Source organism: Lagenorhynchus albirostris, chromosome 17 (genome assembly GCF_949774975.1).
Source record: "Lagenorhynchus albirostris chromosome 17, mLagAlb1.1, whole genome shotgun sequence".
NCBI lineage: Eukaryota > Metazoa > Chordata > Mammalia > Artiodactyla > Delphinidae > Lagenorhynchus > Lagenorhynchus albirostris.
In genome coordinates, this window is record NC_083111.1 from 36,041,411 (window position 1) to 36,064,822 (window position 23,412).

Genomic DNA, 23,412 nt, shown 5'->3' on the forward strand with positions numbered 1-23,412 from the left:
ATCATAAAATGTTAGGAGAAGGAAGTAATCTTTAGGGATATTATGGTTTATCTCCTTTGGGTTTAGAAAGAATGAGCAAACTAAAAAAAGAGAAACCAAGGATCTGGTCCAAGTTCACACCTAGGTGAGTTAATGACTCAGCCAAGGCCCTGCTCAGTGGCTGGAACACACATATCTTTTCTTTTTGCTATGCCAAGCAAGTCCTGTTAAAAAAATTTTCAGAAACTGGAAGTTACCATCAGAGTTGGGGGGAAAAAAAACTAACTGAAAACTTTATGTATTTTAATACAATAAATAATATATTTAGATAATTTATTTACTTAAATACTTCTAAAATATTTGGTTTTGAATATTTTGAAACCTCAAGGTCCACTGAAGATGTATCTTAAGTGTCTGATTAGAATGGTACAAAAGCAAAATTAAGGAACAAGAGAAAATTCAAATACAGCCAATATAGATTTAAAGTGAATTCACCAAGCTCTATTTTTTAACATGTGTAATTGAGAATGAGAACCCTCAATTCTATGTTTCTGAGACTGTAAGTCTACCTAGTAGTGGATCTGTGGCCTATTTCAATAATCTTCTCAATGGAGTTCTCACTTCCATTGTACTTTGCTGTACACAAATTATTTTCACTTTAGTTACTTTATATGATTCTCACATTTAGCTTCTGAGGCTGTTATGCAGCCTCAGAACAATACTACTACTAATATTTTACACAAAAGGTAAATAACTGTATTCTTGGACTAAATAGGCATTCATTAAATATTCATTTGTTTATACTTTTATTTATCCAATAAACATTTATTAGTACTTATTATGTCAAGCACTCTGCTAGACACTGGAAAATAATGAGATAAAAAACATGGTGCCTGCCTTATTGAAGTTTAGATTTATGGGGATATAGTCACATGCATACACATGACATAATAGATATGATGGAGGTATGCACAAACTACTATGTATGTATAAACCTCCTAATTTTTCTGCATGTGTGAGAGTTGAAGTTTAAATTATCTAACTTTTCTTAGATAACAAGCACGAGAAAACTTAGTTCCATAGTGGGCACTTTTGGTTACAAGGAGAAATGGTCATGGGAATGAAAGACCAATAGCTTGTGCAAGCTCATGAATTCTGGAAGACTAATCCTAAATCTAGTTTGCCACTATATTAGCAGCAGGAACTTTGTTTGAAAAAATATAGTATGTGAACTTGGAAGCAAATGCTATCACTTCAAAGACAGGGTGAGAAAGAATTGACTACAGAATAATCTGAGGAAGCACTCTGACCCTTTCTAGTCCTAACAGCTAACAATGTCTAGACTTTGGGTACAGTTCGGAGAGAAGGAAAATTGCTGGGAAAAAAATGAAGGAACATGAATTGAACAAACCAATGAAAAGACAACTAAAACTTCTATTACTTTTAGTAATTACAACTAATTTTCTTCCTGAACACCCCTGACACCCTCCTCCCACCCAACACACAGTGGTATAAATTCCTAAATAGTTCCAACTATTCCTAAATAGTTTTTTTTTGTTTGTTTGTTTTGGTTTGGTTTTTTTTGTGGTACATGGGCCTCTCACTGTAGTGGCCTCTCCCGTTGAGGAGCACAAGCTCCAGACGCGTAGGCTCAGCGGCCATGGCTCACGGGCCCAGCCGCTCCGCGGCATGTGGGATCTTCCCGGACCAGGGTACGAACCCATGTCCCCTGCATTGGCAGGTGGACTCTCAACCACTGCGCCACCAGGGAAGCCCCACCATAACTTTTTTTAGAGTATTAAGTTTCAAAAATATTACATGACAGTGAGAGGGAGATGCAAGAGGGAGGAGATATGGGGATATATGTATACATATAGCTAATTCACTTTGTTATACAGCAGAAACTAATACAACATTGTAAAGCAATTATACTCCAATAAAGATGTTAAAAAATATATTACATGACAGCTTGAAAAGAAATTTTAAAGATATATATGAAAAAGCCAGCTCCTTTCCAATTTACTTTGCTGAAGTTAAGAAGACTTCAGAATTTCCACGTGACATTTTTTACGTGTGGTGATTTGCTTAGGGTGGGAAAGGAATAGGTGATTTTCTTGGAGCTGTGTGCAAATAGCAAGCACACTCTTTTTACTTCTTTTTATGTAGAATGGCTTTTGAGGGAACTAATGTAGATTATGGAGATCTAAAGCCCCCTTTTAAATCATCTCTTAGTACTGCCACTACCCTGAGCAATCAATATTAAAATCTCCATGCTTTTACAAACACACAAATATGTTTTTTTTTTAATTTTCACAGAAAAGAGACTATATTCTTTATATTACTCTGTAACTTTTTATTATTAAATCAAAGGCATCCCTCCAATATTAACATCAACATCTAATTCATAATTTTTATAGTCAAATAATATTTTTATTGATTAACTGTAATTATAGACATTCAGGTTATTTCTAGCTTTTTAAATTTTTTTTATTTTTTCTTCTTTTTACTGACAGACAATGTTGCAACAGTGCAACATACACCTTTATCCATTTATCTTAGATACAAGTGTGTTTTGTTCTTGTTGTTTTTTGTTTGTTTGTTTGTTTTTTGGCCCTTGGCTTGAGGGATCTTAGTTTCCCAACCAGGCGACCAGATATTGAACCCGGATCACTGCAGTGAAAGCGCCTAGTCCTAACCATTGGACAGCCAGGGAATTCCCAATACGTGTATTTTTAATTATAGTAGGACAGAGTCCCCAAAAGTAGTATTGCTAGTTCAGAATTGTGTATACTTTAAATTTTAATACACATTTCCAGACTATTTTCTCCAATTTGTAGCAACTCATACAAAGTGTGAGGATGACATCCTCATTAGCTATGAATGTTATTGCCTTTAAATTTTGTGCTAATCTAATGAGTAAAAATATGTTATTAGTCTTCTCTTAATTTGCATTCACTATTCTTAAAAGTTACCTTTTGATTTTCTAAGGTGAGATTTTCATTATATATATATATATAATAGGAGAAATATCAGTCAACAGAGAATATTTTTCCTTGAAACTATTATTGGTCTATTGTCTCAGACTGTTACCTAATTGTACCTACAATGTCTCTTTTCAGAATATTTTCAGCCATTTCTAGATTAAATTCTACTTTATGCTAGCAGCAAAGAAGTGTATGTTTTATATAGATTTGAAGAAAATTTAGAAATAATTCTTACTATTGTCTTCAAATCCTTTGATTCCTTAATTAAGGTGAGAAGGGTCTTCTTAAGTTCATGGGAATCCTTCATTTCTAGGATTCTTGAAGAACTACACAAGCTTTTAATAATGAGAGTGATTTTTCCATAAGATTGGAGTTTCTAAAAACAGCATTGCAAACAAAGCATTTTTATGACCTGCTTTATAGGCCTCATTACTCAACATTAAGGTGAATGGGTTCATGATCCAATATTGTCATAAAAATAGAAGCAATTCGTTTGCAAAAAAAAAAAAATATCCCTGGGGTAATTAAAATGCATTTCCCATTTCATGGTACTGAGTTACCCATATCTCCATTCATATTAAGGCTACTGTGGTTCCAATTCACTACGCAAATTGGAAGACTGAACCTCCCAGGTTTAATGAATGCTTACTTAATGTCTATTCAGAAAAGAACACTCCCAGAAATCTTTCACTAAGGGTTCAATCGCTTGTGGAATATAATAAATCACTATCTCTTAGCATCATAGCTCCTCATAGAGGTGTCCTTTTTTTGGCCATGTCGCAGCATGCGGGATCTTAGTTCCCGACCAGGGATGGAACCCGTGCCCCCTGCAATGCAAGCTCGGAGTCCTAACCACTGGACAGTCAGGGAATTCCCTAGAAGTGTCCTTAATAGATGAATTAAGCTTTCTGGGAGGAGTTCATTGTTTTATCTACTTGGGTTCTCTGCAAGATACCTCATCAGCCTCATCTTGTCATCTGATATTATTTTCCCAAAGATTGAAAAACTTGCATAGTTTTAGTCACAGAGAATTCTGGGCTGGCTAGGCAAAAATTGGAAGGAATTGGGGCTTCCCTGGTGGCGCAGTGGTTGAGAGTCCGCTTGCCGATGCAGGGGACACGGGTTCATGCCCTGGTCCGGGAAGATCCCACATGCCGCGGAGCGGCTGGGCCCGTGAGCCATGGCCGCTGAGCCTGCGCGTCCGGAGCCTGTGCTCCGCAACGGGAGAGGCCACAACAGTGAGAGGCCCGCGTATCGCAAAAAAAAAAAAAAAAAAATTGGAAGGAATTATATTTCATTCTGAGTGTCACAAGTTTTAGAAAAAGAAATGACCAAATGTTGCTCACACAGAGGACAGTAAAGTCTTGGAAACAATGACATGTGGCAAATGTTGGAATGGTGAAGTGTGGCTTGGAGAAGTTGCTGCCTGCAAATATTTGCAAAGCTTACATATGCAAGATGCGGCAGAATTTATCAGAAGGTGCCAGAGGTGAATTTAGTGCAGTTTAAAGGAACATCTATCAATTTGAGCTCTTCTACAAAATGGGCACTACTGGATATAGGTGGCATAATTCCCCCACAAGAACACCCAGTCACTTGCTCAAAAATATTTACTGACCACAGCATTCAGGAGGCTATAATGGTGAGAAAGAGAGTCTCTGTCCTCATGGGGGTTGCAGTTTAGCAGGAAAGAATGTAGAAGTTGAATGGCAGGCTGTGAGAAGGGATACATGCACAGGGGGCATTTTAACTTTTTAACTTCTGTGGTCCTTCCCAACTCTTCAATTCTATAATTTTGTAACTCTGCTTGGTCTGGTGCTTTCGTGATAGGTAGTGTGCGTTTGCAGAATGGATTTCTAGTGAGGAGTATATACTGTGGCCTTGAGCAAAAATGATTTTCTTGGTGACTAACTGACCTACTTAAGATAATTCTGAAGTCCTTGGCCTCACTGAACCCATATTCTGAAGTCCTTGGCCTCACTGAACCCGTCTTCTAACCTCCTGAGTTACAAATGCCAGTAAATACTGCTACAAATATTTTTATTTACAATAACTGTATTTTCTCAAAGACATAGAATCTTTTGATTTATGAAGAGAAAGGGATCTAAAACTTGAAAGGCAGATTTTACCAAGTTTTTTTCTTTAAACCCCACATTTGTTTAATTTATTTTTGGCTGTGTTGGGTCTTCGTTTCTGTGCGAGGGCTTTCTCTAGTTGTGGCAAGTGGGGGCCACTCTTCATCGCAGTGCGCGGGCCTCTCACTATCGCGGCCTCTGTTGTGGAGCACAGGCTCCAGACGCGCAGGCTCAGTAGTTGTGGCTCACGGGCCCAGTTGCTCCCCGGCATGTGGGATCCTCCCAGACCAGGGCTTGAACCCGCGTCCCCTGCATTAGCAGGCAGACTCCCAACCACAGCACCACCAGGGAAGCCCCAAATTTTTTTCTTTAGAGTAGATATCTAAAGTCATCAGGCTTCTTCAGTTGATAACAATTTTAATCAGTCCTAAACTTCATTTTTTTCATATTTTACAATCTCTGATATTGTGATGTATCTTACAATTAGTATTCTACAATTGGCAAGTTGATACATGATAATCATGTACCTTAAATCAATGGTATATTAAACTTGAAGTTTGTTAATTCCCTTCAAGAATTTCAGTGGCTACCCAATTACATGAAAAATAGAATTTAAATCTCTCAGGCTAGAATCCAGAGACCTATGACCTATACAATATATTTTCAGCCTTATTTCCAACACCATTCCCATAATATCCAACTTTCCAGACACACACACACACATCTGCATATTTGCAGTAAGTCTTTGCTTATGTTATTCTTCTTTTTCTGGGAAACTTGCCTTTTTCCTTCATCAATATTTCCCTGTTAGAGTACTACCTATCAGCAACTTGCTACAAGTTTAGACATTGCCAGGTTGCTCTCTCTTGATCTCTCATCAAGAGACAATTCTTCTCTCTGTTGAGTAACTTTGAGTAGCTTACTGTTCTGTATCTTCTCTGACTGGCCTCTCAGCTGGATTATGCAGTTATTTATAAAGTGGTTTTAAAGGCCCAGATAAAAGGAAGTATATTTGGCTAACAATAGCCAGGAAATGGAACACATCTTGATTTTAATCTGAATTAACACCTGACTAGAAGAAAGCCATTATATGCTAATATCTTTGAGTTTATAATTGTGCCTTTTTCCCAATAGATTTTTCTAATGTTTAGAAGTGTGAAAGGTGGAAAGTTCTCATCGATACATGCAATGAATTAAAATATTAGCCTTTTAAAAAATGTAATAGGGAATTGAAAATGGACAACTAGTTAATCAATCAAACAAGTGTGTACTGTTCAAGAATTTCAAAGTTATTAACAAAGTCGGGTGTCTGACTTTTTTATTGTATTTTTTTAACATTTTATTGGAGTATAATTGCTTTACAATGGTGTGTTAGTTTCTGCTTTATAACAAAGTGAATCAGCTATACATATACATATATCCCCATATCCCCTCCCTCTTGCGTCTCCCTCCCACCCTCTCTATCTCACCCCTCTAGGTGGTCACAAAGCACCGAGCTGATATCCCTGTGCTATGCGGCTGCTTCCCACTAGCTATCTATTTTACTTTTGGTAGTGTATATATGTCCATGCCACTCTCTCACTTCGTCCCAGCTTACCCTTCCCCCTCCCCGAGTCCTCAAGTTTTAGAATCATCTCTTCCCAGCACACTTGCCCTATTGTATTCTGTGTGAAACTTTTTGGTTCTTCAAGATTCTCTTTTTTTCTCCAGGGCATTTGCACTTATGCTTCCTGTTTCCTGCAACATCTTCATGTACTCTCTTAGCTGGGCTAACTCCTGATCATCACTTGGGACTAAAATTAAATGTTAGTTTTTCAAGAAGTCCTTTCCTAAATTTTCTTTCAGGTTATAAAACCTTGCTATATGCTCAGAGAGCACCCTGTATACTTCCTTTATCATAACACTTGACACTCTAACTTTTAACGTCTCTTGTTTTTCACCAGATTCTAAGTTCCCTCAGCACAGGGACCAAGTCTATCTTTCCTTCATTGTTTCACAAGTACCTGACACAAAGTACATAATCAATAGATATTTTTTAAATGAGTTATTAAATACAGATAAAGATGTAAGTGTTCTTAATTAAGGATCTGAAACTTCAATACATTTTGTATTTCTTTATTCTGCTTTTCTGAGATCTAAATTCAAATGGATAGGGAGGATAGACAAAAGGAGGAGAGGATCATGGGAAAAAAGCATACTAAGTTACTCAGGGCAAATGAAAAACTAATTAAAGTATATAACTATGGAAGTATGGCTAAAAATACTCAGGGATATTAAATCCACAGAATTCACACCCAAAATTGGACTCATATTCCAACCCTCACCTCAGTCAATGCCCTCCCATTCTGTATTTCACATTTTTGTTAATGGCTATTCAGTTTCCCAAGCCACAGGGACTGAACTTTTCTGCCCACTGCATCAAACTGGTTTATTCCAAAATAATAAAGTTCTCTCTTTTTCCCACCCAAGGCCACTGTTTTGTTCAACCCCTTCAGCTTAGTCAGTTCTTAGATTATTGCAATAGCCTCTTAGATGGTCCCCTGCCTCTACTTTGAATGCCTTCTCTACTTAATTATTCTTTTAAAAAACAGCTTTTTAGAGGGATAATTACCATACAACAGACTGCATGTATTTATACTGTATAATTTGACAAGTTTTGACAAATGAATTACTCTTGTGGAACCATCACCATAATCAAGATAATGAACAACATCCACCACCTCAAAAATTTCCTCATGCCCCTTTCTGACCCTTTCTTCCCTTCTATTCCTTCCAGTTGTCTCTTCCCCATCTCCAGACAGCTACTGATCTGCTTTATGATACTATAGATCAGTTTGCATTTTCTAGGGTTTTATGTAAATGAGATCACGCAATGCACATTCTTCTTGTCTGGCTTCTTTGTGTTGCTATGTGTATAAATAGTTCTTTTTTATTGCTGAGTAGTATTCTACTTCATGGATGTACCACACTTTGTTCATTCAACTGGTGATATTCATTTGGTTTGTTTCAGTTCTGGCCATTACAAATAAAGCTGCTATGGGCGTCCATGCACAAGTCTTTGTATAGACATAAGCTTTCATTTCTCTTGGGAGAACATCTAGGTGTAGAATGGCTAAATCATATGGGAGATATATGTTTAAATTTCTAAAAAACCTGCCATACTGTTTTCCAAAGTGGTTGTGCCATTTTGCATTCCTACCAGATCTGCATAAGATTTCCAGTTCTGTCACATCCTTGAAAACACTTGGAATAATCTTTTTATTTTAGGTAGTATAATATGTATGTAGTAGTATCTTATTATTGTTTTAATTTGCATTTCCCTAATGACTAATGATATCGAGCATCTTTCCATGTGCTTATATGCCATTTGGTGAAATAGCTGTTAAAAAGGCTTTTATAAATTTGATTGTATGTCATCTTCTTATTGAACATTGAGGTTTTTTTTTTTAATATATATTCTGGATATATGTTCTTTATTGAATATACAGTTTGTAAATAATTTCCCTTAGTCTGTGGCTTGCCTTTTTATTCTCTTAAAGCTGTCTTTTGAAGATCAGAACTTTTTAATTTTGATGAAGTCCACTTTATCAATATTTTCTTTTATGGATCATGCTTTTGGTGTTTCTAAGAAATCTTTGCCTGATACAAGAATGTAAAGATTTTATCTTCTGATTTTACACATTTTATAGTTTTAGGTTTTACATTTAGGTCTATGATCTTTTTTTTTTTTTTTTTGTGGTACGCGGGCCTCTCACTGCTGTGGTCTCTCCCGTTGCGGAGCACAGGTTCAGCAGCCATGGCTCACGGGCCTAGCTGCTCCGCAGCATGTGGGATCTTCCCAGACCGGGGTACGAACCCGTGTCCCCTGTATTGGCAGGTGGACTCTCAACCACTGCGCCACCAGGGAAGCCCTATGATCATTTTGAGTTAATTTTGAAGTATGTATCAAAGACCATGTTTTTGCATTTGAGTACCCAAATTTTGAAAAGATTATCCTTTCTCCTGTTTTTCTGACCATATACGTTTTTTCTGTACTTAAAAATGTTGCTCTATCTTCTCACTTTCCTTGTTTTTCATAAAAAATCTTTTTCTCTGTTTCTCTGTGTGTATATGTAAAGTATCTTTTTTTTTTTCTGTTTGCTTTTAAAATTTGTCATTATCACAGGTTTTGAGGAGTTTGATTACGATGTGTCTTGGTATAATATGATTTATGTTTCTTGTGCTTCATTTTTCTTCTTGGAAAATTTAACAGTTTGGAAATTTTTCTTGGAAAATTCTTTCTTGGAATTCATAAAAAGTGGAAGTTTTAAAATCTTTCTTTCTTTGTCCTTCATCCTTTTGGAAAGTCCAGTTATACTAGGTCACTAGAAGTGGTCCCACATTTCATTGATGCAATTTTCAGTTTTTAAAATCATTTTTTTCTCTGTGTGTTTCATTTTGGAGAGTTTCCATTGCTATATCTGCAAGCTCACTAATCTTTTCTCCTGAAATCTCTAATTCAGTGTTACTCTCATCCAGTGTATCTTCATCTCATATATTGTAGTTTTCATCTCTAGTAGTTCAATTTGAGTCTTTTTTTATATCTTAATTTTCTGAATATATAGAATACAGTTATAACTGTTTTAAATGTCCTTGTCTGCAATAATAGTTGTGTCAGTTCTTGGTCAGTTTTGATCAACTGATTTATCTTCTCAGAATGGGTCATATTTGCATGATTCTTTGAATGCCTGGTGATTTTTATTGGATTCCAGACAATGTAAATTTTACCTTGTTGGGTATTGTATATTTTTGTATTCCTATATATATTCTTGAACACTGCTGTACGACACAGTTAATATTATGGAAAACAGTTTGATCTGTTTGAGTCTTTCTCATGAGGTCAGAGCAGTGTTTAGTCTAAGGCTAATTATTCCCCACTACTAAGATACCTCCTGTGTATTCTACCTAATTCCCCAAGAGTTTTTGCAGTCTACCTGGTGGGGATAGGCACTATTCCCAGCCATATGAGAGCACTGAATATTCCTTTTTCTCATCCTTCCTGGTGATTTCTTCCCAGCTTTAGTTAGTCTCCTATATGCATGTACTGGTCAGTACTTAGCAGGAATCCTAAGAGGACACTCTGTAGATTTCGAGTTCTCTCTCTGTGCAGGTTTCTTCTCTCTAGTACTCTTGCCTGTAAACTTGATCCACATTGTTCTCCTCAGACTCGTGGCATCATCTCCTCAGCTCAGAAATCTGCTGGACTCTACCTGGATTATTCGTCCCTAAACTAAGAACTAGAACCTTCTCAAGGCAGTAGCTGTTGCAATAATTGAGCTCACCTCATTTGTTTCCCTTCTCTCAGGGATACCTGTCTTTTGTTGCCTGATCTCTGTTGTCCTGAAAACTATGGTTTTATATATTTTGTACACTTTTTGTTTTTTACAGGTGTGTGTGTGTGTGTGTGTGTGTGTGTGTGTGTGTGTGTATTTGGTTCTTGTTGTTCCATCTTGACCAGAAGTGGAAATCTTCTAATTCATTACTAATTATGCTGGTTGAGCGCTCCTCCTAAAGGCCTTTCATTCAGTGGCTTCCCACTGTATGGCTTATGATATGCTCTCTAATTTCACTTTGCCCTCCTTTATAGGTTCTCTCAGTGTTTTTTTTTTTTTTTCTTTCCCCAATTTTTCAGCTTTTCCTTCAATACTCTATGCTTTGTATATTTTTGCCTGCCATTTTCTTTCCTTTTAATCTTCCAGGATTAAGAACCATTATCTCTTAAGCTTTTCTTGACCTTTTCTTTCATTGTTCAGAATTGATTATTCTTTTCTTTGCACTTCCACTAACATTGTACTTACTTTTGTTATAAAATTTATCATACTGTTATAATGATTGGATTGTACCTCTTTCTTGTACATTAGTCCATGGAGACAGAGATGAGGTCTTCTTTATTTTCTGCCTCCTCAGTGTCAAACACTGTGCCTGGGATGTAATGAATGTTCAATAAATTGTTAAATAAATTGATAGAGATTTGGAATACCATATATTAAGGCTTCAAGGAAGAACAAACTTTATTGTAGGAGTTCTCAACCATTGACTGGACATTTGAATTACCTGAAAAACTTTAAAAAATTCCTGATGCCCTGATCCTAAGAATATTAAACCAGAATATCATACAATGGGCCCCAGACATGAGTATATCTTAAAACTATCCAAGTGATTCAAATGTGAGACCCAGGTTGAAGAACCTTGCTCATTTAGTATTTTTAATGGCTTTATTGAAATATACCGTAAAGTTCACCCACTGTTAGTATATAATTCAGTGATTTTTAATGAATTTATAGAGTGTAAGACTACCACATCAATACAGTTTTAGTTTTCCCCACCTCCTGAATTTATCTTAAGCCTGTTATAAATCTCTACTTATACTCCACCAGCTCCAGGCAATCAGTGATCTGCTTTTTTCTGTAAATTTCTCTTTTTTGGTATTTCATATAAATGGAATCATACAATATGTAGTCTTTTGCAACTAGCTTCTAATGTTCTTGAGGTTCAACCATTTTGTAGCATGTGTCAATATTTCTTTCCTTTTTTATTGCTGAATAGTATTCCATTGTATGGGTACAGCACATTTTGTTTGTTCATTTCCCAGTTAGTGGACATTTGGATTCTTTTAAAGTTATTGGTTATTACGAGTAATGCATCTATGAACATTGTCATACAAAACTGTGGGGGCATATGTTCTAATTTTCCTTGGGTGGATTCTTACGAACAGAATTGCAAAACCATATGATAAATTTAGATTTAACTTTTCAAGAAACTTCCAAACTGTTTTCCAAAATGGTTATATCATTAGTATTTACATTTCCATTAGTGATGCATGAAGATTTTAGTTTTTCCACAGTCTCACCAGCAGTTGTTACTGTCTGTCTTTTTGATTATAGCCATTCTGGTTAGTGTGTAGTGGTATCTCATTGTGGTTTTAATTTGCATTTCCCCATGTGTACTGATTTTGTGTATCTTTCATGTTCTTATTAGTCAGGCATGTATCTACTTAGGTGAAATGTCTATTTAAGCCTTTGTTCTTTTGTAAGTTTTGTTGTTTTCCTGTTATGTGTATACTGTATACAAGTCTGTTACCAGTTTTATGTTGGGCAAATATTTCATTCCAGTCTTTGGCTTGCCTTTTTATTTTGTTAATGGTGTCTTTTGAAGTGCAAAATGTTTAAGTTTTAATGAAATTCTTTTTCTTTCATTGCTTATGTTTTGGGATTGTATCTAAGAGATATTTACTAATCCAATGTCATACAATTTTTCTCCAAATTTATCTGTTAGTTCTTAAATTCTAGTTCTTACATGTAGGTCTATAATCCTTCTGAGTTATTTTTTTCAAATTGAGGTATAATTGACAAATAATATTATGCTAGTTTCAGGTGTACAACATAATGATTTGATATTTGTATATATTGTGAAATGATTACTACAATAAGTCTAGCTAACAGCCATCACCATACACAGTTACAAAATTTTTTTCTTGTGACAAGAACTTTTAAGATCTACTCTTAGCAACTTTCAGATATGTAGTACATATAGTCACCATGCTGTACATTACACCCATCCCCAGGACTTATTTATTTTATAAGTGGAAGTTTGTAACTTTTGACTCTTCACCCATTTCAACCCCAGCCCCACATCTGTCAACCACCAATCTGTTCTCTGTATCTATGAGCTTGGTTTTTTGTTTGTTTTGTTTATTTTTTATTTTAGATAACACATATAATTAAGATCATACAGGATATGTCTTTCTCTGTCTTACTTATTTCATTGAGCATAATTCCCTCAATGTCCATCCATGTTGTCACAAGCAGCAAGATTTCCTTCTTTTTTTTGTGGCTGAAAAATATTCCATTATATATATATACCAAATCTTCTTTATCCACTCATCCATTGATGAACATTCTTTTGAGTTAATTTTTGTCTCGTTTAAGGCAAAAATCTAAGTTTATTTATTTACATATGGATATCAAATTTCCCCAGCACCATAGGAAATGACTGTTCTTTTCCTATTTAATTGCCTTGACATCTTTGTTGAAAATTAATCTATTATAAATACAAGGATTTGTTTTGGACATTCATTTCTCTTCTACTGATGTTAATGCCAATCTGTATACTGATTTCACACTGTCCTGATTATTGTTAACTATATTATTAATTTTGATATTGGGCAGTTTAAATTTTCCAAATTTTTCTTCTTTTTCAAAATTGCTTTGGCACTTATAGGTCCTTTACATTTTCATAAAATTTTAAGTCAGCTTGGCAATTTCTACATAAAAACCTGGTGTAATTTAACAGAGATTGAGTTGTTTCTATAGATGAAAATGTGAAAGAATTGTCCTTTAATAATATTGAATCTCCTACTGTATGGACATGGAATGACTCTTCATTTATTTAGATCTTATTTAATTTCTCTCAGGAATGGTTTGCAGTTTTCAGTCTATAAACTTTGCTCTCTTTTGTTAAATTTATTCCTACATATTTTGTTCATTTTGATGCTATTGCAAATGCAATTATTTTTAATTTCACTTTCAGATTGTTTATTGGTAGTATGTAGAAATACAGTTGATTTTTGTAATTTGATCTTATATCCTGTGACCTTGCAAAACTCATTCATTAATTCTAGTACTTTTGTGAATTCCTTGGGGTTTTCTACATATTGAGTAACCTGCAAATAAAGACATTTTTACTTCTTCATTTCTGATCTGAATTTTTAAATTTCTTTTCTTCCTTCTACTCTTTCTCTTCCTCCCCCTCCCTGTCCTTCTCCTCTTCTATGTAGATGATATTTCAATTATTGAGAGTGGGTTATTGAAATATTCAACTATTGTTTTTCAACTATCTATTTCTCCTTTCAATTTTTTTGGTTTTTGTTTCTGTATTTAGATAATCTATTCTTAGGTGTGTATGCATTTATGATTGTTATACATCCCTGGCTTTTATCATTATAAAGTATCCTTTGTCTCATAATATTTCTTATTTTAAAATATATTTGTCTAATGTTAATATAGCCACTATAGGTCTCTTATGGTTACTGTTTGCATTTTATATGTTTTTCTACCTTTTTACTTTCAACCTATATGGAATCTAAAGTATATCTTTTTTGGACAACATATTGTTGGGTTTTGCTTTTTTAATCCAGTCTTACAAGCTTCTTTTGAGTATATGGGGAGTTTTTAAGAAAATCAACATCTTTTACTGTTACTCTGTTATTCATTAAGTGAAAACAGATATTACTGATTAGGAACCACAGGATAATAGGAAAAGCACAGGCTTTGCATCTAGAAAGACCTGTTGCAAGACCTAGTTGCAAGACCTGTTGTTTATTTTGTGACCTTGGTCAAGAGGAGTTCTAAAACGTGTAAAATGGTGATATCTGTCTCATGGTATTGTAAAATTAAGAAATAAACCTTAGAAAAAGTGCCTGGTAGGGTGTTAGCCAGGTCAAGTAGTTAGTGATTAATGTAGTAGTAATAAGCATCTTTTAAGGTTAGCATATTAGACTACTCAATTTGATTCAAGATTCTTATCTTAAAATTCTCTAATCCTGATTCATTATAATTAACTGGGGAAACTATTCCCATGCCCTTTATGATAGCAAAATTCCATGGCAGTTTTTATTGGTGCATAATTATTGTATGGTTATTGTTAATTTTCATTCATAGATCATAATTCATTAACTAGAGGTGCTGTTTTGAATGAACTTTTGACTTATTCATTGCAAGCCACACCAGCATGAATTAAAATATAAAGGTGAGGTATATTTATCACAGTGTTGTTGAGGTATTTTGTGACTATTAAAGTTGAGCACAGTCTCAGTAAATGAATCTTAGGATATCCATTTCCAATCAGCCAAAAATAAAGAGACACAAAATCAGACACAAAATAAAGAGATCTCCTGAGAAAAATGCCTCATGAAAGATGAATAAAAGGAGTATTTAAGGGCACCACAAAAATGAGGGTAAAAGAAGATAATCAGTAACGAAACAAAACAAAAGCAAACAAAGAGAACTACCTGACACAAAACATATTTTATTCCAGCACATTTGCGAGTGTGTCTTCTGCAAACAAAACATTAAGAATGTTCTTGGACATCAGGGAAAATGTGAAAGTTGGATTCTTTTCTATTTTGTTTCTTGGAATAATAGAGCTTTGGAACACTTAGGGATAAATCAGACTGAGACCTTTTACATTATACTCAATTTCCTCTAGGAAAATGTTATTAATTTTGTTTTCTTAAAAATCATGTATATGCCCAGGGAGAGCAGTGATGAGCAGTAGAGAAATATCTTGACAGATAGATGGAAAACAATTAGAATGTGCTCAGAGGTACTGCACCCAGCACTGCGGTGTTTGGTGCCAGGGGAATGCAAAATAACTAAAGCACCAATAATCATAATATTAATTATGGTGAACATTGTTTAAAATTATTGAAGATAAGTAGACAAAGCTTTATCTATAAATATGTACTAAGAATATATATGTATATATGCAAGCATATGTAGTGTCAACTAAAAAATTATTCACAACCTAAAAGTTGAAAGTTATGTTTTATCCAGCAGGAATTTTTAGGACTTCAAGCCCAGGAGGCAGCATCTCAAGTAACCCTGAGAGAACTGCTCTGAGAAGGCGAGGGGGGAGCTAGGATATATAGGAGTTTTGCAACAAAGGGCAGGTAGTCGGGAACATCAAAATATTATTGTTAATTAAAGAAAACCAAATACCCCAAGTTAAGGCATATAGCGCTTTTCTAGGTATGGGCAGATACAAGAGTCTGGGTTCACTGAAATCATTCCTTTGATATGCACCTCAGCTATCTGACACCAGTATCCTGTGTTTTCACATCTTAAGTTTTCTCAGAGCTCACCATAGGGAGTGGCTGCAGTCTGATGGCTGCTAGGTGGCAGGTATTCTTTCCTTCCTGAGTCCCCTCAGGGCTCACCAATTTACCATCCAGTGGTGGCTGCAATCACTGATGTCTGTGACATCCTTTGTTTACTGATATGGCAGGCAATATTCCATTTATCAGTAGTTAATGAACCATATTTCACTTTATGAAATATATTTGTGCTAATGAATTTAAAGTGAGTTTCCATATAGCAAATCCTATTTTCCAACCTATCCCATTCAGGTAATTGGACACATTTTCCATGGAAGATAATGAAACTGAGAAGCAAATACTGGTCTGGAATTGGTTAATAAAGTTTTTACTCAAAACCAATTTTTCAACAATCACTATGTGTCCTCTACTGCAAATAAGATGGGGATGAAATGTTAAATCACAAGCTCTCTCTCTCTATTTCCAAGGGATTTATCCTTTAGTTAGAGACACAGAGAAGTAAACAAGGAATTTCAACACAATGTAACATGTTATAAAAAGATGATGCTGAGTAGAATGGAAGAATGCAGACCATACTTAACACAGTCAGCTGAGGCAGAGGGAGTTCCTAGAGAGGATGGAATCTAAGCACAAGAAGGAATTATCTAGGCAAAAAGAGTAGAATGTGGCTATCGAGGGCCTAGTGATGATGGTAGATGCACCGAGTTAGGGATGGTGGTGTTGGTGTTGGTAGAGGGTGTTCTAGGCAGGAGCACAGAGTATTTGTGGATCTGCACATTTTAAGTATTGTTGAAGGGTTTAATATGGGAGAATGGAGAGATGTCTAAGGTGAGAGATGAGGCTGGCAGGGGCCAGAATATGAATAAGTTTATAGCCTATGAAAGGAGAATTACTGTTCTGTGTTGTGCTGGTAAGCAGTTCTATGAATAAAATGCTCTGTTTTGTAATGTTTGCCCATTTCTGTGCTGTAAAGACTCCCATCATGGCCACTTTCATGCTACCAATGGTTTAACAATTGCCGTGCAAAATTCCTCAGTATTTAACAATTGACTCTTGAGAGCCAGTTCATACAGCATACAACTACTAGAGACTAGATCATGACTGATAAGCTGTTGTTAGGAAAGAGCCTGTGGAGAGGGAGGGAGGTAGGTGCATTCATTATCGTGATTCATCACTAGTTTAAATAACTTTTCCTTTTTTAGGTTGTAACTGAACTTACCTCCTCAACACCTATGCATACCTATATACTCACAAAATCAGCAGCCATTTTACTATGTGACACTTTCCATTCAGTGGGAGACAAAACTTAGAATCTTAGAATTTTAGGGAATCTTTGAAATTGTTTGGCACAGCTCCTTTAAAGTTCAGGAAACTGAATCTCAGGTTACAACTAGTAGTTGCAAGTGTATAGCCTGAATGTCTTTTTCAGCCTTTCTCATATCAGCCATTAGCCATCTTAGCATCCTCCAAACCCAATTTCTTTACACTATCAGTCACTAAATTTTAACTCTTTACTCCTTTTCTAAATATTTATGATTCAACTGAACTGCAATACTATAGTTTATTGCTCTCAGACTTAGAGATCTCTTACTTCAACATTTTAGTTTTTTCAAGTTAAGCTATTTCCTGTTTGAATTTTTTTTAAAAAACTGGATTTTTCTGTGTGCAGACTTTCAATAAATATACATGTTCAGTTCAGTTAGTAATTCTTAATTTTAAATGTCTTGCTTGAATTGTCAAACACAATTTAGAAAACTCAAAAGGAGAAAAGTCTATGTACCCCAAATTTTACTTTTACCATTGTTTTATCTTCCTTTCTGATGTTCCAAGATTCCTTCATCATTTCCTTTCTGTTTCAAAAACTTCATTTAGTTATTCATTAAAGTAAGTATGCAGGTGACAAATTCTTTGTTTTCTTTCATTTGGGAATGTTATAATTTCTCCTTCATTTCTTAAGAATACTTTCATTGAACATGTTTTTCTACTTCTTCTGGCCATGATGGTAGCTGGTGAGAAATGACCTGTCATTCAATAGCTTTTCCACTATAGGTAAGGAATTCTCTGTGACTGTTTTCCAGTTTTGTCTTTGTCCTTAGTTGTCAGAAATTTGAGTATGCTATGTCTCGGCACAGATTATTTTGAGTTTATCTTGTTTGTGGTTTGTTTAGCTTATTGAATCTATAGGCTTATGTCTTTTTGTCAAATTTGGGTCTATTATTTTCTTTCATTACTTTTCTAGGCCTTCCCTCTTTTGCCTCTACTTCTGAGACTCAAATTGTGTGAATATTAGATATTTTTTTATAGTCTTACAGGGCTTTGAAGCTCTGTTTAAACTCTGTTTAACTTTGGTCAGTCTATTTTCTACCTATTGCTCAATTTAGGTAATTTTTATTATTCTATTTTCAAGTTCACAGATTCTTTCCTCTGTCTTCTCCATTCTGATGTTATGCCCACCATTGAGTTAAAATACATTTTTTAATGTTTAAAATTTAAATTTTTTAATTTAAAAAATTTAATTTAAAAATTTTCAATTTAAAACTAAAAAATTTCATTTGGTTCTATTTTATACCTCCTGTTTCTTTGATAAGACTTTCTATTTTTTCACCTAATAAATATGTTATGGCTAATTTAAACATTTTTATGAGGGCTGCTTTAAAACTCTTGTCAGATGATTCCAACATTTCTGTCATCTCAGTGTTGCTATCTTTTTATTATCTTTTCTTATTCATGTTGATATTTTCCTGGTTCTTGATAGGAAGAGGGACTTTACTGAATAAATTGTATCCTGGACATCTTGGGTATTATGTAATGAAACTATGGATCTTTTAAAAATCTTAAGATATAATAGGCCTCTTCTGACACCATGTCTGTGGAAAAAGAGGGGTGCAGTCTCTTCATGTGGAAGTGCAAGTGCATATTCTCTACTCAGCTTCCATTGCCAGCCCAGAGTAGTGTTAGCGTTCCTTGTTATTGTTGAATGTGGGTAGGAATTCAAGCTCCCTACTAAACCTGCACTGACACCACTCTGGCTGGAAAGGGAAGGAAGACTGGTATTGCTCTCTACATGGCCTCCACTGACACTGTGGTGGGTGCTGGTTACTGCCATGCAGGGATGAAAATCCTGCCTCCACAAGTTAATATTCTTCACTTGGCCTTTGCTGGCAGAGGATAGGGTATAGCCATAGTTTTCTCTCGAATGTTTGGTTGGAGTAGATAGGTTATTGTCTAAAAGCTTACTGTTTTGCTAGGCAGCCCTTTTTTATATCTTTTAGCTAGAGAGAGCTTCCTTTCTTGGGGCTTTTTTCTGCTCCCATTGACATTTCTGGGTTGTTGGGCTTTCTCAGCACTTAAAATTTCCTACACTATCTGCCTTTTTCTTGCCTTTTATTAAAAAGATGTCTCAGAAGGCCAATGGATAGAAAAATTAGGGATTTTAATTTCAAAATTTGAGAAAAAAACTGAGAATCAAACTATCCAGAAGTGGAATCTTGGTAGGTGAGATATTCTGTATCATGAGCTGTTGAAGATGAAAATCAAGAACCAGAAAGGGGTTGGACTAATTGACATTTAAGATCTCCTCCAACTCTGAAGTTCTATGATATTCTAAGAAAGCAGCTTTAGAAAATCTTCCCCAGTGAAGAGGACTGTGGCATTGAGACACCACAACTTGAACATTTATACCATGATCCTTCTATATGGAGATTTCTTGTCTACACAGTCCCTATAAGAATAACAGAGGGAGGATGGAGGGTCGGGAGGGGGATGGGAAGAGAAGAACATTCATCATAGACAGAGAATGCATATATTTTAAGTAGCTTTTAAAAGCCGAGAGACTGGGCTATGCTTTTATAATTTTTTTTTTTTTTTTTTGTGGTACACGGGCCTCTCACTGCTGTGGCCTCTTCCGTTAAGGAGCACAGGCTCCGGACGCTCAGGCCTAGCGGGCATGGCTCACGGGCCCAGCTGCTCCGCGGCACGTGGGATCTTCCTGGTCCAGGGCACGAACCCGTGTCCCCTGCATCGGCAGGCGGATTCTCAACCACTGCGCCACCAGGGAAGCCCCTATAGTTTTTATATTGTTATCAGCACACTGAAAACTCCATCACCAGCTATAAATGAAAATATTTCTAATATTTAGCCAAAATAAGTTTTTTATATACCAGATACTCCTCAGGAAAAAAGATATTGGCTTTTATGTAAAATAAATGTTTGTTAATTTAAAGCAGAAGTATTTAGAGTTAAGAACATTTGTATCTCAATTAATGAAACACAAATTTTTACTTACACGTATTTAATATAATTCCATTATGGACTTGTTGGTATCTGAGGTCATAATCATCCCTTGAGAAAATGTTCATATTGGTAACATGTTGGAGTTAGGGGGATCCTTAATAACTAGTGGCAGCCCTGAAATAAATACTGGAAATTCTGAATTGTGTAATTTCAAATCTTACTATGGAGATAGGTCAATTGCATGTGATTCAAAAGCAAATACACTATATGAATGGCAACTCAATAAAGTGTTATACGGAAAAAAAAAGCAGTAACTAAAGTATACAACCTGAAACGGTTAACTAGTTCATCACTTGACCCTTATGATCTTGAAATAGTTCTATATTTCCATGGGGGATGCTAAGGAAACTAGTTAACATAATTAGAATTTGCTAGTGCAAATCAGCTACTCAGCTGTGGAGTTATTTACCAATGAGATTTATTTACCATGTCATCATGTATGAATATTTTCAGCTAGCCACTTTGGGGGTTCCAGCAACGCTAAAGGCAAATTTGGCATTTGTTTCCCAAGTGCCATTTTCATTAACATTTGTGGGTGTGAAATGTAAATAGTGAAGAAATAATTATTTCCGTTAGCAGTTATCAAAAATTGCAAAATGAGAAACATTGTGAAACAAATGAAATGTTTCTTTATTTTTTATTTGCTGAGCAATATCTCTGGAGGGTTTTTTGTGTGTTAGTGGTTAGAAGACTAGATTTTCAGTATTCTTTTATATTCCAACGGTGAAGCTTACACAATTATTAATGTTTTATGCAGGAAAAGAGTAAGTGACCAGAAGTCATAGCCTGATTAGAAACATTGTTGGTTAACAAGAATGCCCTAATAATATAAAATTTAAGATTCAGTGAGAAAATTGACACATGATGAGAATTAGAATGAACAGGATTTAATCTGTACATACACACACACAAACTATGAATATTTATGTATACATATTTATATCTATATATAGATACATATAGATATATGTGAAATGTTAAGAGATGAACTAAGGCATATTAAAAATTTTAAAAGTTGGCCAGACCCTTTACAGCCGATTAGGATAGTCTTTGGTTTTTCCAGCTCTCTCTCTGTCTTGGGTCTTTCCTGCAGCGCATACCTGTACCTAGGGATTTGTCAATTTACCCCAGATCAGCAATGGTCACTCACATCATAAATGTCTCATCCCATAACTGAGCTTACCATGGATATCAGCATCCCACACCAGGCGCTGGGGATTGTGAAGTATCTGGCTTTCATTCCTGCAGTGAATGTGGCCAGATCAGGACCTTCAAAGACAGGATCATAGATGGCCTGTCTCATTCTTAACTCCCTAAGAATTTGTTTTACCTCCTCCATAGATTTCTAGGGTGCCACATGGCCAGGGAGATCCCCTTCATTGGGCCAACTCTCCGTGCAGGCTAGGATAATCCAATCTATAAGGGAGTGAGTACCTTGAACACTGCTCTCCTCCTCCCTCTCCCCAGCTCCATGCAGGTGCTGCCTAAGGTCAGGCTGTGTGATAATGTTCATTTTCTTACATCCTGCTTGTCAGACAAGTACTATATCCTCACCTTTGCCCTTCTCCACTGCCCCACTCCATATTCCATAGCTGTACTAACTGTGCCTGGATACTCTTGCCGGAACTTGGCAGTTATAATAAGCTCAACAGGAATATATTCTCTCATTTTGAATGTTTCCTGAATTGGAGCTTCCCTGCTGGTTGGGTTGTTGCTGTGCTTTTGCTTTCCTTTAGCATGGGGTGTTTACTGTCAATCACCACAACATCCTCCCCTTCACTCTCCTCACTTTCCTAGGAATTCCACCTCTTAGCATCCCAATCAGGCTTTGTCAGTGCTTAGCATCCCAATCAGGCTTTGTCAGTGCTTAGCATCCCAATCAGTTCTTTGTCACAAGTACTCAGACAGTAATTTGCAGCAGATTGTACCCTCCTTAGCTTTGCAAAATGGCATATTAGGGTCTTCAATTTATTATCCTGCTCTCCCACCTTGTCTGCCAGCCCTGAAGCTAGCAGAGACAACTGCACATCCTTCTCTAACCTCAGCTCTTCTTCCAACTTTCTAACTTGAGTATCAGCCTCTAGTTAAGCATCAGTGGCCACAGACCTGCTCACAGTAGAAGCCAACCCACTTGTAACCATTCAGTTCCCTAATTTGCAGCAGTTCCTCAAACAAGTACATCAAACCAGCTGGCTTTTTTGGGGTGTCCCATACTCACTCAGTGGTCCACAAGCATCTAGTGTATGGGCCACCCTCCCTCACATAGAGGTTGATGACCAACTTGGGATTCCTCCCCACCACGTGCCTCTTTTCTAAGACCCCTTTTTTTGTTTGTTTGTCTCCTGGCTTTCTTACCAATTGTTGGTTTGAAAACTTGGGAGCTTCCGGGTGATATCTAAAACTGGCCTCCCCTACATGGAGGGCAGGGAGAGACTGAAGAAAGAGGCAGATCACTCCAAATAGGTAGGAGGAAGGTTTAAAAAGCAAAGGAATTACATACAAGGGTTGTCTTTAGTGGCTATAAATTGAGTAGATCTTTGCCCTCACCCACCAGAATCTTAAAAGTTTACATAGAGACCTTAACTGGGTTCAGTCAAGAACACTGCCCAGATGGTCTCAACAACACATTTCTCTCAAGGTTGCATCAATGAAAAAGGTTCCCACTGTGGGAATGATGGGCCAACCATACATTCCAAGGGCAGAAAAAGGTATGAGGAGCCTCTCATTGCCCATGTCAAACTCTGGGGTCACCAGAAGTCATGTTCTCTTGGTGACCTCCTCTAACAGCCTGTCAACCTGAATTTGGAAAGGAAGGGACAAAGTGACATTTTACCTTCCTTTCTTTTTTCTTTTTTTAAACATCTTTATTGGAGTATAATTGCTTTACAATGGTGTGTTAGTTTCTGCTTTATAACAAAGTGAATCAGTTATACATATACATATGTCCCCATATCTCTTCCCTCTTGAGTCTCCCTCCCTCCCACCCTCCTTGTCCCACCCCTCTAGGTGGTCACAAAGCACCCTTTCTTGACCAAGCACCACAGATAGAAATCTGGGAAAGCTTTGGTAAGAATTCTCACCCTTTGCCAGTTTCTGCCAGTTTTCCCACTGTCTGCAGGCTCTGGTGTCAGTGGGGTGTCCCAGTGGGTCTTATCTTAGTCACCATAAACTGTAGAGAAAAAGTAATTTCCCTCCACACTTTATGGTG